The sequence below is a fragment of the Hemiscyllium ocellatum genome, chromosome 10 (genome assembly GCF_020745735.1).
Source record: "Hemiscyllium ocellatum isolate sHemOce1 chromosome 10, sHemOce1.pat.X.cur, whole genome shotgun sequence".
NCBI lineage: Eukaryota > Metazoa > Chordata > Chondrichthyes > Orectolobiformes > Hemiscylliidae > Hemiscyllium > Hemiscyllium ocellatum.
Window position 1 is genome coordinate 105,097,537 of NC_083410.1, and position 19,506 is coordinate 105,117,042.

At 44.9% G+C, this 19,506-nt stretch overlaps 1 protein-coding gene across 4 annotated transcripts in view; it reads left to right on the forward strand.

The window, feature by feature from the left end:
* LOC132819886 (1-phosphatidylinositol 4,5-bisphosphate phosphodiesterase beta-4) overlaps nt 1–19,506 on the forward strand; it is a 532,815-nt gene that overhangs the window by 141,396 nt on the left and 371,913 nt on the right. For all 4 annotated transcript variants that reach the window (XM_060831826.1, XM_060831835.1, XM_060831830.1 and 1 more), the window contains exon 3: nt 16,614–16,678. The gene's annotated coding sequence lies outside the window, so the exon portion shown is untranslated. The remainder of the gene's footprint in view (nt 1–16,613; nt 16,679–19,506) is intronic.

Here is a 19,506-nt window from a genome sequence, read left to right on the forward strand (position 1 = left end):
AACAGTGTTTCGCCTGGAGGCCCACTGAAGATATTACCTAGTAGGGTGACAAAACATCTGGAAATGAACCTTCCAGCTCAGCGAGCAAACCTACATCCACAACCTCAACCTGAGCTATAAATCTTTTCAAAACTCACTAGTTAAAGCCTTTGAATTACTCATCAAGTAAGATTACTACTGCACCATCTTCTGCTCCATGAATGTTTCTATTGCAGTTGGATTTCTGACATATCTCCCCATTGCCTCTCAATATGATTGCACCAGTATTGTTGGCCTGGGCTCAGTGGCTGGCACTATGACCCCTATTCAGAAGGCCCTGAAGCACAAGCGTCTGCCCTGAGGGAGTGCTGCTCTGTGAGAGGGACTGTCTTCAGATGAGGCATTAAACTGAAGCCCTGTCTGCACTCACTGGTGAATATAAAAGATTCCACGGCATGATTTGAACAAAGGGAAATGGCAGTATCCTGACTACTCCGTGACTAATATTTATCCTTTGAACAAAATCATTACGTGCAGCTGATTTGGTCATTGTCACATTGCTCTTTGTGAGAGCTTACTGTGTACAAAGTGACTGGTATGTTTACTGCAGGGCATTGGAAAATACACTTAAAAAGTACTCAATTTGCTGTAAAACCCTTCAAACAACTTGATGTTGCAAAAGATGGAATGCAAATCCAATTTGTTCACCCTTGTTGGAAAAAAAAATCTGAAAAAAATATTCTAAAACTGCCAGTGAGGAAAACATCCACAAGACTACAAAGAAAACCTTTCACTCACAGAACTTCAAATGTGATGAACTTAGCTTCAGCCAATTATCCATTTTTAGAATATTTAGATGAAGTGGTGACTCATCCCTTTGAAAGTAATGATCAAAAGGGCCTGATGTAAGACTTTATTTGATGTCGGAGTGATCTCAGTCTTTCCACGATGGCATCCATGGGCACTGGAAGGACAGCTACATGGTTAGCCAAGCTCTCATTTAGATTCAGGGCTGCTGCCACACACTTAGCTACTTATCCAAGTACAGACCAACAGCTTTCATCACGCCCCTAAATCAAAGTCTTATGAGTTGGATTTATATGTGATTCCTACTCTGTGTTACCATCCTGGGTTTGGCAGGAATGCCTAAGACCAAATGGAATAAACATGAGATGGGAGTGACAGCCCTTGACATCAAGGCCACATTTGACTGAGGGCAGCATCCAGCAGCCCTAGCGAAACTGGAGTCAGCGGGTATCAGGGGGGCAAACTCTCCGCTGGTTGGAGTCATACTTGGCACATAAGAAGATGGTTGTGGTTATTGGAGGTCAGTCATCTCAACTCCAGGACATCTCCGCCGGAGTTCCTCAGGGTGGTGTCCTGGGCCCGACCATCTTCAGCTGCTTCTTCAATAACTTTCCCTTCATGTGAAGGTCAGAAGTGAGGATGTTTGCCAATGCATTCCACAATGTTCTGCCACATTCACTCAGATATTGAAGCAGCCCATGTTCAAATGCAACAGTACCTAGACAATGTCCAGGCTTGGGCTAACAAGTGGCAAGTAACATTTGTGCCACACAAGTGCCAGGCAATGACCGTCTCCAATAGTAGGCAATCTAATCACCGCCCCTTGACATTCAATGGTGTTACTATCACTGAAATGCCACCATTGACTATAAACACGGACTGGCCACATCAACACAGTGGCTAAAAGAGCAGATCAGAAGCTAGGAATACTGTGGTGAGCAATTCATCTCCTGACTCCCCAAAACATGTCTCACCATCTACAAGCCACAAGTCAGAGGTGTGATGGAATACTCTCTACTTGCCCAGATAGATGCAGCTCTAACAAAGCTAAAGAAGCTTGATAACATTGAGGACAAAGCAGCCCTCTTGATTGGCACTGTATCCGCAAGTATCCACTCCCTCCACTACTGATGCTCAGCAGCTGCAGTATGTACTATCTACAAGGTGCACTACAGAAATTCACCAAACATCCTCAGAGACACCTTCCATCCATGACCACTTCCATCTAGTAGGACGAGGGCAGCAGATACATGGGAACACATTTGCAAGTTCCCCTCAAAGCCACTCGCCATCTTGACTTGGAAATATATGGCCATTCCTTTCGTGATGCTGGGTCAGAATCCTGGAATTCAGTCCCTAAGGGCATTGGGGGTCTCCCTACAGCACATGGACTGCAGCAGTTCAAGAAGGCAGAGCACCTCTCACTTTCTCGCCAGGAACAGGCAATAAATGCTGGCCTAGCCCACATTCCATGACTGAATCCAAAAAAGGAACCATTGTCTGTAAGATTGTGAGGGGCATGGACAGGGTGGACAGGAAGCTGCTGTTCACCTCACTTGAAGGGTCAGTAACAAAGGAATACACTTTTAAGGTGAAATGCAGGTGGTTTAAAGGGGATTTCAGAAAAAATCTATTTTGCCCAGAGCGGGGTGGGGATCTGGAATGCACCATGTTGGAAGATAGCACAGGCAAGAAACCTGACAACCTTCTAAACCTACTTGGATGAGACTTGAAATGCCATAATATTCGGGGCTATGAGACATGTGCTGGAAGATGGGACTGGTGTAGATTTTAGAATAATGTTTTGTTAGGGGTGTGTGTCTCTGTCATAGAGTCATGGAGATATACAGCATGGAAACAGAGCCTTCGGTCCAACCCGTCCATGCTGACCAGATATCCCAACCCAATCTAGTCCCACCTGCCAGCACCTGGCCCACATCCCTCCAAACCCTTCCTATTCATATACCCATCCAGATGCCTTTTAAATGTTGTAATTATACCAGCCTCCACCACTTCCTCTGGCAGCAAATTCCACACACGTACCACCCTCTGCGTGAAAAGGTTGCCCCTTAGCTCCCTTTTATAGCTTTCCCCTCTCATCCTAAACCTATGCTGCCTAGTTCTGGACTCCCCCACCCCATGGGAAAAGACTTTGTCTATTTGTTCTATCAATGCCCCTCATGCTTTTATAAACCTCTATAAGGTGTGTGTGTGTGTGTGTGTGTGTGTGTGCGCGTGTGTGTGTGTGTGTGCGCGTGCGCGTACACGCATGTATCCAAACTGTGTCTACCAAAGTTTCACCTCTGGTGCCTCACCCTGATATAATTCCTTTGATAATTACCTGTTGTTCGTAGTCTCCAGCCTTATCCAGTTTACACATCTTGCCCTGAGTCTCCATTGCTATTACCATGAGCAATGACATTTTGTCATAACCTAAACCTGCGCAAAACAGACAATTGACCCCACCCCTTCACCCTTCTGCTGGGTGGGTTGGGTCAGAGTAGCCCTAGTATCTTCTTGAGCAGATCTCAGTCAAATTCTTCTTGGAAGGTAAGTCAGGTGGGAATTTCCACAGCCATCATGGGAGGTGATGACTTCTTCGACAACGTTGGACAAGCGGGATCTTTCTCTTCCCAGTCCATGGCTGGGGTTTTCCTTGGTGCTACTTCCTCCTGAGCTTTAGATTTGCAGAATCACACTTATCTGTGTGATCAGAGTATCACCTGTACGTCTGGGTCAAGTTGCAGTTGCAGAAAGGGAGTTTGTATCCATTTCTCGCTGTGAAACCTCTCTCTGCTGATTGGTTTTATTATTTTGATGGGGTCACAGAGAAATTTAAGTGCAGAAGTTGACACTTACAGCCCATTGTCTTCAATCCTCAGCTGGATTTAGAAAATGGCTGTCTGCCTACGCTCCATTGTCCTGCTCACTTCCTGGCCCCTTTGCTAATTTTATTTGTCTGTCATAGAAACATTAGACATAGGGATTGGATTAGGCCATTCGTTCCCTTGTGTGTGCTGCACCATTCGATGAGATATGGCCTGATCAGCTTGTGATCTCGACCACATGTTCCTATCTGCCTCACCTTAACATTCAAGTCGCTTGTTTATTGAAAATCTATCGAACTCAGCCTTGAGTAAATTCAATGACCTTGCCTCCACTACTGTCTGGGGATGACCATCCTCTGAGGGGAGAAATTCTCCTCATATCCATCTGAAATGGGAGGCCTCTGATCCTTAAACTTTGTCCCCTACTTCCTGTCTTCCCCACAAAAAGAAACACTATCCCATATTCCTTCAGAATTTTGTACATACCCAGCTTCTTCTTCAACTGGTGCCTTGTTTAAATTGTGTTTTAAGTTGTAGGGAGGAGCTGATGGAGAAGTGGCAATATCACTGGATTAGTATTTCAGAACCTTGCGAAAATGTTCTGGGGACACGGGCTTCAATTACACTAAAGATGATGGTGAGGTTGTTCAGGATGAAGGTGATGCATCTTCTGGAGTACTGTGTACAGTTCTGGTCACCCTGCTATGGGAAGGATATTATTACATTGGAAAAGGTTCAATAAAGATTAACTGGCATGTTGCTGGGAATAGAGAGTTTGAATTATAAAGATGAGTGGGACTTTTTTCACTGGAGCATAGGAGGTTGAGGGGTCATCATTTTTAGATTAGATTACCTACAGTGTGGAAACGGGCCATTTGGCCTAACAAGTCCACACTGACCCTCTGAGAGTAATTATAGCACTTTATAAAATCTTGAGGGGCATAGGTAAGGCAAGTGCCTTTTTCTCTAGGATGGGGGATTTCAAAACTAAGGGCATATTTTTAAGGTGAGAGGAGAAATATTTAAAAAGGACCTGAGGGACAGCGTTTTACGTAGACAGTGGTTCATGTGTGGAATGAACAGCCAGAGGAAATGGTGGATGCAGGTACAGTTACAATATTTAAAAGACATTTGGATAAGTCCATGAGTAGGGAAGGGTTGGAGGGATATGGGCCAAATGCAGGCAGACGGAACTAGTTCAGGTTGGGATTATGGTTGGCGTGGAGTAGTTGGACCGAAGGGTCTGTTTCTGTGCTGAATGACTCCTATGAATTTGAATTCAATGACAACTAGTCTAAGGGTGGCTTTGTTCACACTGCTAGTGGTTGCAAACAAACCCTCATCTGGATCACTAATGCACTTTTTTTTAGATTAGATTAGATTACTTACAGTGTGGAAACAAGCCCTTCGGCCCAACAAGCCCACACCGACCGCCGAAGCGCAACCCACCCATACCCCTACATTTACCCCTTACCTAACACTATGGGCAATTTAACATGGCCAATTCACCTGACCCGCACATCTTTGGACTGTGGGAGGAAACCGGAGCACCCGGAGGAAACCCACGCAGACACGGGGAGAACGTGCAAACTCCACACAGTCAATCGCCTGAGTCGGGAAGGAAATTTGTCATCCTTACCAGGCCTGGCCTACGTGTGACTCCAGACCCCAGCAATGTGGTTGATTTTTAACTGTCCTCTGGGTAATTAAGGATGGGCAATAAATGCTGTCCTAGCCAGCGAGGCCCACATCCCTACAATAGATAACTTGAAAATATTCCCAGTTTCTCCTGGTGCTGACCTTAAGCTTATAATTTTATCAATTCCCTGACCGTGAAATGAGTTCATACTGTTTGTCTTTTGAACCCATTTCAGAATGATGAGTATTTCTCTGAAGCCTTCAGCTTAACCTTCTCAAGAGTTTAGTCAAGCCATCGAAACTGTATCCTTTCATTCCATACATGAAACTGACTCTCATCTCATTATCCTTTCATCTCTGCCTCGAGTATCTTATCCCTCTTGAGCGTGTCTGAAAAGGCACTTGAGACAAAGATCGGCTCCACATCCTCAACCGAATGACCATCATCTTTTGCTGCTGTGCTTAATATTGCTTGTAGCCACTAGGATTTGTATTTGACAGGAGGCCAATGTGGAAGAGAGCAATAAGAAAACTTTGGGCTCAAGAGTCATTATCTACTTCACTTTATTATCCAGAAAAACATGGGGACATCTGGTTAATATTCTGGACTGGTGATCATATATGCATTTTGGCCTGGGTCCCATTGTGAACTATTTATATTCAGAATTCACCAAAGCATTTGTAGATTGAGAAAGAGAAAAAGACCGTTTTGCTGCAGTGAGTAATTCTCCTGGTTACTTGCATTGATTTATTTTTATCAGTTACCTGCATTTATATTCCACCTTGCAAATGTAATTCATCCGGGAATTGGATTTTCTGAAGAATTTTTGACTTGTTGCCCACTGCATTATTTATCAAGCCCGTTAGGAAGCAGTAAAAATTGGGATTGAAAATACCAACTGTGTTCGAACATCTCAACTAGTGGAAACTGGCACTAAAATGGGAGGAATGGATAGAGTCAATAGTCAAAGACTTTTCCCCAGGGCAGGATTGACTGGGACGAGGGGTCATAGTTTTAGGTTATTAGGAGGATCGTATAGAGGAGACATCAGAGGTAGGTTCTTTACGCAAAGAGTTGTGAATACATGGAATGCGTTGCCAGCAGTGGTGGTGGAAGCAGAGTCATTAGGGACATTTAAGCGACTGCTGGATATGCACATGGATAGCAGTGAGTTGAGGGGTCCCTAGGTACGGTTATTTTATTTTACATTAGGAATAATCCTCGACACAACATCGTAGGCCGAAGGGCCTGTTGTGTGCTGTGCTTTTCTATGTTCTATGGTCTAAAATAAATTGTGAACAATTGTTTATTATCTGCATCAGGCTTTTTAAGTCCAGTTAAACCTGGTTGTTTCATTATTGAACAGTTCTCTGTTGCATTCTATTGAAATGTATTGTTTGCTATTTATATTTGTGGGACGTGCTTGAATTTAAAACTGCTGGACCATTGTGAATGCTGTTATACCTTCAGGGGAAATCAAACTCCAATTTTCCCAGAGCCATCGGGAAACTAGCAAATATGCAGAATTTCCCAAGTTATTTATCGTTTCGATCCAGGTTGACAGAAACCAGGTACTTGATTAAGATTAACTTTTTCTTACAAGTTAGTAGGTTCTAATTGCAAATGAAGAACTATGAACCATTAACTTCAAACTACAAAGCACTTATAAAACTCTCCCTCTTAACACACACGGAGACAGTGAAAAAAATGGATACTGTGGTTGGAGGGAAAATGATGTACATTTGGATCTGAGGTTCACTTGAAAGTGGCCACACAAGTAGATAGAGTGGCGAAGAATCTGAATGGCATGCTTGCCTTTATTGGTCAGAGAATTGAGTACAAGAGTCAGGATGTCATGTTGCAGCTTTATAAAGACTTTGGTTAGGCTACACTTAAGAGTAGGTGAAAGTGAGGACTGTAGATGCTAGCGTTTACAGTCGAGAGTGTGGTGCTGGAAAAGCACAACACGTCAGGCGCATCCGAGGAGCAGAAAATTCGATGTTTTGGGCAAGAGCCCTTCATTAGGAATGAGGCTGGGAGCCTCGGGTAGAGAGATAAATGGGAGGGGGTGGGGCTGGGGAGAAAGTAGCTGAGAGGGCAATAGGTGGATGGAGGTGGGGGTAAAGGTGATAGGTCGGAGGGGAGGGTGGAGCGGATAAGTGGGAAGGAGGATGGACAATTAGGATTGGTCATTGGGGCAGTGCTGAGCTGGAAGGTTGGAACTGGGATAAGGTGGGAGGAGGGGAATAGAGGAAACTGGTGAAATCCATATTGATGCCATGGGGTTGGAGGGTCATGAGGCAAAAGATGAGGCATTCTTCCTCCAGGCGTCGGGTGGTAAGGGAGTGGCAATGGAAGAGGACCAGGACCTGCATGTCCTTGGCGGAGTGGGAGGGGGAGTTGAAGTGTTCAGCTTAAGAGTATTCACTTCTGTTTGCCACATTACAGGAAGGATATGGAGGCTTTGGAGAGGGTACAGAACAGGTTGATCAGGATGCTGCCTGGATTAGAGGGTATGAGCTACAGGGAAGGCTAGAAAAACTCAGGTTATTTTCTCTTGAGCGGCAGAGGTTGAGGGGAGACTTGGTAGAAGTCTACAAAATTATGAGATGCATAGATAGGATTGACAGTCAGAATCCTTTTCCCAGAGCTGAAATGTCTAAAACTACGGGACATGCATTTAAGGTGAGAGGGGGCAAGTTCAAAGGAGGTGCTAGGAGCAATGTTTTTACTCAGAGAGTGGAGTCTGGAATGCGTTGCCAGGGTTGATGATGGAGGTAGATACGATAGGAGGCTTTTAGATAAGTATATGAATTGCAAAGAATGGAGGGATATCGACCAAAGGCAGGCAGAAGGGATTAGTTTAATTTGGTGTCACGTTCAGCACAGCGTTATGGGCCGAAGGGCCCATTCCTGTGTTGTACTGTTCTATTGGGCAGGCAGTTCACTGGTCCCTGTCTGCGGGGTTTGCTGAGGTGATTGTGATGCTGATCAGAACACTCCTTCTCAATCTTCTTTCTCTAGATATTTTCACTTGTTTGCATGAGACACAAGGTGACTGGCTCATGCTTATAAATGTCTCTAATTTATTAAAGTTACACTTTACAATGACTGATGAGGAGACATAACCTAGCCACCTTCAGACCTGAGATGCTTTTTTAACTCCAGACTGAGAAAACTCCTTCCTTTCTGAGCTCTGCTAGCATCTGACTCAAACATTCAGACTTCTTAGCTGTTCAGCTACCTGGACACCAGTAACATAGTTGTTGGCAGGCAGAGAGCCTTTGGCATCGGTTTATGGACTACTGACCAGTCATCAATCAGTTGCTTGTTGCTGATCAAAGCTTCATTGATACCCAACCCAACTCATCTGTGTGGTTTCCCCACTGTTTGAACCAGCAGCTGTGTAAATAGCGCTTACAATGAGCAATCCGCTTTTTAGAAGGTGCCACAATCCTTGAAAAGTCCTAGGCTTTTTCAAACAGTCCTTTTTCCATTTCACCCAGAGCCAAAAACACAGAAAGGTAAAGGTACTGTGAGTCACCTCTCCCCCCCCCCCCAACTGATCAGAATGGTTGAGGGTTGCTGTGTGTTCTCAGGGCTTTCTTACTCAAATATCGGTTACCCAGAATCTGCCAATATTCTTTAACAATGAGTTAAATGATGGTTTAGAGTCATAGGGATACAGAGCAAGAAACAGCCCCTTCGGTCCAACTCGTCCATGCTGACCAGATATCCTAACCTAGTCTAGTCCCATCTGCCAGCACCCTCCAAACCCTTCCTATTCATATACCCATCCAGATACCTTTTAAATGTTGCAATTGTGTCAGCTTCCTCTGGCAGCTCATTCCATACACGTACCACCCTCTGAGTGAAAAAGCTGCCCCTTAGGTCCCTTTTATATCTTTCCCCTCTCACCTTTAACCTATGCCCTCTAGTCTTGGACTCCCCTATTCTAGGGGGAGAAAAAACCTTGACTATTCACCCTATCCATTCCCTCATGATTTCATAAACTTCTAGAAATTTATGAGTACTCAGGGGCACAGATTAAATTTTGCTTTACTTTAGATAATTTTTCTGAAGTTCCTTGTGGCGCTGAGTTACAACATTGTATAACACTTGAAAAGGATAATTAAGGTCCTTTATTCAGTGTTCTTATTTGCTCATTCCATTTCTGCATAAAAGGAACGGCTTGGTGCTCAGATGAATATTTTCTTAGCTTATGAAGCGTGTCTACTTATGAATTGCTGAAACCGCTGCCTTTGAAGTTCTTTCCAATCTTTGCTTTAGGCACGACAGATTATGTAGACTGGAGCTTTGACAACAGAACTGCTCAGACTGTCCTGTCAGAATAAAATGTGTTGCTGTTTAATTTTAGTTTTGCTACCACTGGGATCTCTCAGCCTGGTTTGCCTCCTGTGTTATTGAGTAAATGCTGCGATGCCCGTATTGTATTCTTCACCACCTTGATACCCGAGGGCTGATGTGGCGACACTGGGTACCTTCTGGAGAACAGGGATTTGAAAATCCTCCAGGCGGCTGAGAGCATGGTATATTTAATGTGTGGGAGCAGGAGACACCATGAACAACAAAGATTGGAGCAGCAGCTGGTGGACTGCACTCCAACTATTGCTTCCCTTACAGGGAGAGTTGCCTGAGCTGCTAGTAGCAGACTTTCGAGAACCTTTGAACTGGGGGCAGGAGCCGCCCATTCTTGCCCCTAGACCACTCATGTCCTCGGGCCTGCCCTGTCATCGGTAAGAACATGGTGCTACCCCTTCCATCCCCTTGCCCGTCAAGAAAAACTTGACCCCGAATTCGGTGCCTTACCCCAGTTCTGCCCTTCATTGTGAGCTCCCCTGACTTGGGATGAATAAGACGGTGGAATGCCAGATGGACATGCCCAACAAAAGAGACCTGAGGGGCAACTTTTTCACACAGCAGGTGGTATGTGTATGGTACCAGCTGCCAGGTGTCATTGGCTGGGCCATAATTTATTGCCCATTCCTAATTACCCAGAGGACAGTTAAGAGTCAATCACATTGCTTTGGTCTGGAGTCACATGTAGGCTGGACCACAGAAGGATATTAGTAAACCAGATGGGTTTACTAATGGATTAGCTAAACTGGTCGTCATTAGACTCTTACTTCCAGACTTTACTGAGTTCGAATTACACCATCTGCTGTGACAGGATTCAAACCCCAGGTCCCCAGAACATTGCCCGGGTCGCTGGATTAATTGTCCAGCGATAACACCACTAAGCCATTGCCTCCACAACAGTGGTTGAGGTGGGTACGATTACAGCATTTATAAGACGTTTGGATGGGTAAATGAATAGGAATGGGTTAGAGGGATGTGGGCCAAATACAGGCAAATGGGACTGTATCAGATCAGGATACCTGGTTGGTTGGACAAGTTGGACCAAAGGGTCTGTTTCTGAGCTGCATGACTCAATAAGATGTCTGGCCTCATAGCAAGAGATCTGCTCATTGGCCCACAGTTACACGGATTGTTTGAATCTGATGATGACTAGGAGACCTACTGTGTCACGCCCCTCTGTGACCAAAGTGACAGCTGACATCATTGCTTGCTGATCTGTTTAATAAACCTGTGCTTGTGAGACTGCAGTTCATTCACAAGCACTAGAGAGAGCCGTACAGTCAGTGATGAAAATTTTCGTTGCTGTGTTCTCTGAATCCTCTACTTTACACAGCAGTTCCAGTGGTCTTTGCCCTCCCATACTGATTGATTTCTTTGTTTGAGGCCTACAGAGAGCGTGTCTGCAATTAGGATCATGCTCGCATCTGCTAATTATTTACTCAATTAACAGCATTGCTGGCAGATACTCCAAAAATGAGGGAACTCGTTCCAAACTTAAAAAAGTATACAATAAAAATCAGTTTCCTTAGCTTTAATGTCAACACGATATTATGGTTTGGAGGTGCCGGTGTTGGACTGGGGTGTACAAAGTTAAATACCACACAACACCAGGTTATAGTCCAACAGGTTTAATTGGAATAAAAGCGCTACTCTTTCATCAGGTGGTTGTGGAGTACACAATTGTAAGATTATTTCTTACAATTGTGTCCTCCACAACCACCTGATGAAGGAGCGTCGCTCCGAAAGCTAGTGCTTCCAATTAAACCTGTTGGACTATAACCTGGTGTTGTGTGATTGTTATCTTTGAACACGATATTTGAGTGATACTTCAATGTAGCACACAGAAGATGGTATACCAGGGAAGGGAGAAGTGAACAATAATGAGATGAATAAAGCAATTGCATCTGAAGCAAATAGGTGCAAATTCTCTGTCGGGCTGGGGGAGTTTACAGTAGAAATAACGAAGAATAAAGAGAGGGAAGGACTGCAGCCTTTTGCACCTACAGCAAGCCTTGCATATGCTGAGTGAGAAATTTTATGAGTAATATTTGCTGTGAAATTACTCAGAGGTAGGCCAGAACTCGCCAGGGATGCGGATTTGATTCGAGCCTCAGATGACTGTGCAAAGTCCGCGCAGGTATTCTCCCCATGTCTGCGTGGGATTCCCGCTCGTACTCTAGTTTCCTCCCATCGTCCACATATGTGCAGGCTGTGTGGACAGGCCATGGGAAAAACAGACTCACAGGGATAAGATAGGGGGATGGTCTGGGTGGGATGCTCTCTGGAGGATGGTTGTGGACTCAATGGGCTGAATGTCCTGTTTCTGCACTGTACGGATTCTGTGATTCTGTAACTTGCAGTGTGACTCCTGAAGTTGGCTGTAATCTAGTTGTATAACCTAAACTCTGTCGTGGTTTTCTCAACAGTTCATAGTATGAGAACCACTGGAATATTAATGGCTTCGAAAGACAGAGGCCACATAGAGTCACAGAGATGTACAGCACGGAAACAGACCCTTCATTCTGATGCTGACCAAATATCCGAAATTAATCTAGTCCCATTTGCCAGTATTTGGCCCATGCCCCTCTAAACCTTTCAAATTCATATACCCGTCCAGATGTCTTTCAAATATTGTAATTGTACCAGCCTCCACACATCGAGACAAAAAAAACTGCAGATGCTGGAATCCAAGGTAGACAAGCAGGAGGCTGGGAGAACACAGCAAGGCAGGCAGCATCAGGAGGTGAAGAAGTCAATGTTGCCTCTCGTCCAACCTCATTCACTGTGTCAGATGCTCCTGATGTGATCTTCTCTACCTCAGTGTTATGAAGATGTGGGTATACTGTACCTTTAAGAGAGAGTTAAAAGCAACAGAATGGCCTGACACATCACTAAGTGTTCTGAAAAAAAGATATAAAGTTACCTCTTGGGGACCAGCAGTTAGGGTAGCTGGTTGCCTGGAGACAAAAACAGATTTGAATTTAGCCAATCCGTTTAAATATACCACCAAAAAAACTAAACTCCAATCTAGTTTGAATTTAGTATGTTGACAGTTTTAAAAGACAATAACATAATCGGATGCTTTGGGGGGTATAAGGCCAGGGAAAATTGAACAGTTGAGAGGAGAACTGCCAAGCTAATGACATCTGCTAACTGCCCAAAGAATAGCTCTCTTAAAGGTACCTTTATCAATCAGTAGCCTGTGAAGGAGAATCCCCAAGAAGCAGAAAAGACAGGAATACAGAGAAGAAACTGAAAGCTGCCTGGTTTTAGGATAAGAAGTTTTGTTTTGTAAATCTTAATCAGGAGTTTTATACTTAGTATTGAAGAAGGGGAAATAAAAGTTAGGTCAGAGGAAGGAGTTATAAATAGTTGTTAGTTAATTATTCTCTGTTATACTTAAAAAATAAAGTTGTTAATTTTTACTTTAAATAGTTCTTGGCTGCTCAAATTTTCACACATTACTGCGCGGGATAAATCTTTTCTGTGTTGCTGATTTAAAGTAAGCAGGAGAATTTACCCATGTTGTAGCAATCAGGGAGACTAAATGTAAACTTAGGAAATGGTGCACCGAGAATCTCAGCCAGGCGGGCAGGGGCTGACTGGACCTCCCAGTCACTGGCCATTGTAATTCCCCTTCCCACTCCCTTTCCAACATGACCATCCTCGGCCTCCTCCAATACTACAGTGAACTAAACTTTAAATTGGAGGAACAACACCTCATTGTCTGCCTACAGCCCAGGGGACACAACGTTAAGTTCTCCAGTTTCAACCAACCTCCTTTCCCATCACCCAATTCCCTTCCCAGCCCCTCCCCCTCCCTTCTACTCCTCTCAGCCACCTACTGGATTCATTCCTCCCATTGGCCAATCAGGTTGTACCCTCTACCTTTCTTCACCCATCCCCCACCTCACCACCATCCCCTTTTTCTGCAGCTCCCCTTACACTCACCCGCAGTCCTGAAGAAGAGTTACACCTGAAATGTTGACTTCTCCTCCTCCTGATGTTGTCTGGCTTGCTGTGTTCTTCCAGTCTCTTGCCTGTCCACCATTTCCACTGGCAACCCATTCCATACACGCACCGCCCTCTGTGTGAAAAGGTTGCCCCTGAGGTCAGTTTTATATGTTTCCCCTTTCACCCTAAACCTATGCCCTCTAGTTCTGGACACCCCCACCCCCAGGGATAACGACCTTGTCTATTTACCCTATCCATGCCCATCATGAATTTATAAACCTCTATAAGGTCACCCCTCAGCCTCCGATGCTCCAGTGAAAACAGCCCAGCCTATTCAGCCTCTCTCTATAGCTCAAACCCTCCAACACTGGCAACAGGTATGGTTGTGATCCTGCTAATATTTTACAAAGATTCCTTAAGATGTTAACTTTGTCCATCCTTCTGCAAAATGCCTTGTTGGTCATTAGTTTATATTTTTGCATTGACCTGGATTTTGCTAAGTGGTACTGTTTGCCATTGACATCAAAGATAATTTCCCACATTCATCCAAAGATCTTAATGGGGTGGATTTCCTCTTGGCTGTTGATAGTGTTAGTTTGATACCACATCAAGTGGATCTCTAAGCATCACGCTCCCCTTTCTGTGCATATTCGAAAGAACTATATCTAACTCCTTCTTAAGAATGTTCAGTGTTTTAGCCTCAACTTCATTCTGTGGCAGAGAATTTCTCAGGCTCACCACTCCCTGGTCGAAGGAATCTCTCCTCATCTCAGTCCTAAATGGCCCACTCTGTGATAGGGGTTTGGTTGGGGATATAACAACAGCTGGCAATGAGCTAAGGAGCTGGTGTTGGGCACAAGGCATTTGTTGGAAAGAGATTCCACCACCTTTATAACTGACGATACAAGCGGTGTTAAGCTTGGAGAATCCTGCGTTCTAATGTTGTTAACGATTGCCACAATTAGGATGGACGCTGTGGCCTGAGGGAACCCTGTGTAACAAAGTTTGAATTGTTTGTCTTAATGAGAAGTAAGCCCTTCCCTTGAGCAGAAAAAGAATGATGGTTTGTCTCAGATCATCGGAAACACAATTCCAAGCAATCCTCACAGAAAATTATTTCGCAGAAGGCTCCAAAGAAATGTAGTAAAACAGAATGTACAACGGCAGGCTAAATATTACTCACTAGTTGGTTTTACTGGATTGCAAACTGAGATTGCAAATCTCAACAATGGATTTCAGAATAATCCACAAATTACCAAGTTGTGTTATCGTCTTTGTTTGTTTTTATTACATCTACAAATGATCACGGTTTTCTCAGAGTGTATAGGTTACTGATTTCTAATTATTCCATGTCATAAGTAGAAACTATTCCACAGCAACAGTAGGAGCAGACTTGTAAAGTGTTTCAAAAATTGGCTTATGCCAACTGGATGGACTTCCTTGAGCTCGATTCAACTTTGTTTATTTTGTTATTTTCAAATGTTCTGCATTAAGTGAAAGATGCGTTCATAACTTGCCCAAGCAGCTTACCAATTTACAAATCCTTCCAGTGCTGTAATGGTAGGTGCTAGGAGCAGGAGAGGTTCCTGATTAGCTGCGTTATGGAAGGAAATTATAGCTTTCGCCATCATCACCTATTGTCCCTGGCTACAACAGGCATGTAAAAGTGTACATTGTCATAGCAACTCGGACTCATTGGCTGGTGCCAACAGTACAGGGTTCAATCCCCATAAAGGAGAACCCTTAGTGTGGATTCAGAGTTACTTACTGTGCCCTCTGGTGGAGATTTTTACGCTGTGATTCAGAATTTATTTCAGGCAGAAAGCTCACAAAATGATATATCAAGTGACTAGAAGTTAGAGCAGCGCTTTTGGACTGATATTAAAGTTGTTGGTTTTGTAATGCTAGTTTAGTCTATCAAACAGGGAGAGAGGGTGGTGTAGTGCTAATGCTGCTGGGCTTAGTAACCTTAACCTAGTGGGCGGCACGGTGGCACAGTGGTTAGCACTGCTGCCTCACAGCGCCAGAGACCCGGGTTCAGTTCCCACCTCAGGCGACTGACTGTGTGGAGTTTGCATGTTCTCCCCGTGTCTGCGTGGGTTTCCTCCGGGTGCTCCGGTTTCCTCCCACATTCCAAAGATGTGTGGGTCAGGTGAATTGGCCATGCTAAATTGCCCGTAGTGTTAGGTAGGGGGTAAATGTAGGGGTATGGGTGGGTTACGCTTCGGCGGGTCAGTGTGGACTTGTTGGGCCGAAGGGCCTGTTTCCACACTGTAATTAATCTAATCTAACCCTCTGGGGAGACATGAGTTCATGTCCTGTGTCTGATGAAGTCTAGTACAATATATATTTAGAATTGAAATCCCTTGTAAAACGTTCTCTGCTTCACTTCTAGTGAAGAAAATCTACCCTGACCTAGCCTGACCTGTACGTGACTCCAAACCCACAAGATTGAGGCTGAGTGTTGAAGCTCTCTGAAATAGCCGAGCAAGGCACGCGGTTTCAGTGCTGATGGGGACAGGCAATAATTCCGAGTGATACCCACAACCTGTGAAAGAGGAACAGAAATCATGCATCTTATGACTTGATTGCAAATCTTAACCAAGTTTAGCTGTGTTTTCCCATCTATGGAATGACTGAAGTTGTTTTTGTCTGGATCAGGTTTAATCAATGTTGCCTGGGCCAGTCAGGGTGGTTGAACAATAATACTGGAGTGTGAGAGTCATGTAAAGGAAGCGATTAAAAGATTTTGAATTTTTGCAGCATCTTACACATCCTCAAGGTATTCCGCAGTACCCTGCATCACTGACTTTTTAAGTCACTTCAAGAAACTGTTACATTAAATTAGATGTAGCTCATTGCATAAGTGTTGTATCTTGCTTGGAAGACGTGAAGCAATTAAACTTTCTGATGCTGTACCGAAATGCAATATTTGTCCTAACGTAGTGTTTTGTTTATTAAAGAAAACCCCTTGCAACAGGAGAGTGCCACAAAAATCGTTTTTCTTATTCTTTATTCTCTTGCAGAAGAAACCAACTGATGACTCATCTGGCAAACTAGAACACATTAATCCAGGCACAGTCGTTGTTTGGTGAGCAATTGCTTTCTTTACTAAATAGAGTAGCATAAGAGGTAGTAGTTGCTAAGCAAAACTGATATGCAAGAACTCCTCATTAAACATATATCTTCGACTTACGATATAATATCCCTGTAACAGTGCTGTCAGTGTACACTGCACCCTGTAACAGTGCTGTAAGTGTACACAGCTCCCTGTAACAGTGCTGTCAGTGTACACAGCCACCTGTAACAGAGCTGTCAGTGTGCACAGCTCCCTGTAACAGTGCTGTAAGTGTACACAGCTCCCTGTAACAGTGCTGTCAGTGTACACAGCCCCCTGTAACAGTGATGTCAGTGTACACAGCCCCCTGTAACAGTGATGTCAGTGTACACAGCCCCCTGTAACAGTGCTATCAGTATTCACAGCTCCCTGTAACAGTACTGTCAGTGTACACAGCTCCCTGTAAAAGTGATGTCAGTGTACACAGCTCCCTGTAACAGTGCTGTCAGTGTACACAGCCCCCTGAAACAGTGCTGTCAATCTACACTGCTCCCTGTAACAGTGCTGTCAGTGTACACAGCCCCCTGTAACAGTGCTGTCAATCTACACTGCTCCCTGTATCAGTGCTGTCAGTGTACATAGCTCCCTGTATCAGTGCTGTCAGTGTACATAGCTCCCTTTAACAGTGCTGTTGTTGTACACTGCTCCCCGTAACAATGCTGTCAGCGTACATAGCTCTCTGTATCATTGCTGTCAGTGTACACAGCTCCCTTTAACAGTGGTATCAGTGTGCACAGCACCCTGTATCAGTGCCGTCAGTGTACACACCCTCTCTACACTGCTGTCAGTGTACACAGCCCCCGTAACAGTGCTGTCAGTTTACACTGCTCTCTATAACAGTGCTGTTGTTGTACACTGCTCCCTGTAACAGTGCTGTCACTGTACACAGCCCCCTGTAACAATGCTGTCAGTGTACACACCCTCTCTAACACTGCTGTCAGTGTACACAGCCCCCTGTAACAGTGCTGTCAATCTACACTGCTCCCTGTAACAGTGCTGTCAATCTACACTGCTCCCTGTAACAGTGCTGTCAGTGTACATAGCTCCCTGTATCAGTGCTGTCAGTGTACATAGCTCCCTGTATCAGTGCTGTCAGTGTACATAGCTCCCTTTAACAGTGCTGTTGTTGTACACTGCTCCCCGTAACAATGCTGTCAGCGTACATAGCTCTCTGTATCATTGCTGTCAGTGTGCACAGCACCCTGTATCAGTGCCGTCAGTGTACACACCCTCTCTAACACTGCTGTCAGTGTACACAGCCCCCGTAACATTGCTGTCAGTTTACACTGCTCTCTATAACAGTGCTGTTGTTGTACACTGCTCCCTGTAACAGTGCTGTCACTGTACACAGCCCCCTGTAACAATGCTGTCAGTGTACACACCCTCTCTAACACTGCTGTCAGTGTACACAGCCCCCGTAACAGTGCTGTCAGTTTACACTGCTCTCTATAACAGTGCTGTTGTTGTACACTGCTCCCTGTAACAGTGCTGTCACTGTACACAGCCCCCTGTAACAATGCTGTCAGTGTACACTGCTCCCTGTAACAGTGCTGTCTGTGTACACTGCCCTCTATAACAGTGCTGTCTGTGTACTCTGTTCCCTGTATCAGTGCTGTCAGTGTACAAAGATCCCTGTAACAGTGTTATCAGTGTGCACAGCGCCCTGTATCAGTGCTGCCAGTGTTCACTGCTCCCTATTACAGTGCTGTCAGTGTACACAGTCCCCTGTAACAGTGCTGTCAGTGTACACTGCCCCCTGTAACAGTGCCGTCAGTGTACACTGCTCTCTATAACAGTGCTGTCAGTGTACACAGCCCCCGTAACAGTGCTGTCAGTTTACACTGCTCTCTATAACAGTGCTGTCAGTGTACACAGCCTCCTGTAACAGTGCTACCAGTGTACACAGCCCCCTGTAACAGTGCTGTCAGTTTACACTGCTCTCTATAACAGTGCTGTCAGTGTACACAGCCTCCTGTAACAGTGCTACCAGCGTACACAGCCCCCTGTAACAGTGCTGTCCGTGTACACAGCCCCCTGTAACAGTGCTGTCAGTGTACATTGCTCCCTATTACAGTGCTGTCAGTGTACACTGTTCCCTGTAAAAGTGCTATCAGTGTTCACAGCCCCATGTAACAGTGCTGTCAGTATACACTGCTCCCTGTAACAGTGCTGTCAGTGTACACTGCTCCCTGTAACAGTGCTGTCAGTGTACACAGCTCCCTGTATCATTGCTGTCAGTGTACACTGCTCCCTGTAACAGTGCTGTCAGTGTTCATTGCCCTCTGTAACAGTGTTGTCAGTGTACACAGCTCCCTTTAACAGTGCTGTCGTTGTACAATGCTCCCTGTAACAGAGTTATCAGTGTACACAGTCCCGTGTAACAATGCTGTCAGTGTACACTACTCCCTGTTAAAATGCTGTCTGTGTACACAGCTCCCGTATCAGTGCTGTCAGGGTACACTGCTCCCTGGAACAGTGCTGTCAGTGTACACGGCCTCCTGTAACACTGCTGTCAGCGTAGTCAGCCCCCTGTAACAGTGCTGTCAATGTACACAGCTCCCTGTAACAGAGCTGTCAGTGTACACAGCCCCCTGTAACACTGCTGTCAGTGTACACAGCTCCCTTTAACAGTGCTGTCGTTGTACACTGCTCCCTGTAACAGAGCTATCAGTGTACACAGTCCCGTGTAACAATGCTGTCAGTGTACACTACTCCCTGTTAAAGTGCTGTCTGTGTACACAGCCCCCTGTATCAGTGCTGTCAGGGTACACTGCTCCCTGGAACAGTGCTGTCAGTGTACA